This window comes from Teleopsis dalmanni, chromosome 2 (assembly GCF_002237135.1).
Source record: "Teleopsis dalmanni isolate 2A chromosome 2, ASM223713v2, whole genome shotgun sequence".
In the NCBI taxonomy this organism is placed as follows: domain Eukaryota; kingdom Metazoa; phylum Arthropoda; class Insecta; order Diptera; family Diopsidae; genus Teleopsis; species Teleopsis dalmanni.
Genome location: NC_051847.1, coordinates 101,952,428 through 101,952,846, shown reverse-complemented (window position 1 = coordinate 101,952,846; position 419 = coordinate 101,952,428).

The following is a 419-nucleotide window of genomic DNA, read 5'->3' as shown; positions in this document are numbered from 1 at the left end:
GTTGATCATTATTATGTCCAAATTGGACATTCTGCCCCCGGTTGACGCCAGTAAATCTTATTCTGCTACTTCGAACTCGGATACTGCATGTTGCTCTTGAACTCGTCTCCGTGGTTGTGGGTGAGCTGTACCAAGCCTGCGAAGTTGTCTATTTCTTCTAAATAAATATCGACCGATTTTGTTGCAGAATATAAGCACGCTGAGACCAAGTGTCATATATTCAACAATGAAATGGTGTTGGTGCAGTGACAGTGTATTGTTCGCTAATTCTTTCTGAGACCTTATCATATTTAAAGATACCTTCAAATCAGTTATTTCATCATAAGTTATCTCCGTCCTGATGTTTTCCAATTTTAGAGATGGTCGCTGAGGAATTGATGTCACTATTGGGTTCGAGTGAAAGCTAATGGGAGAATATT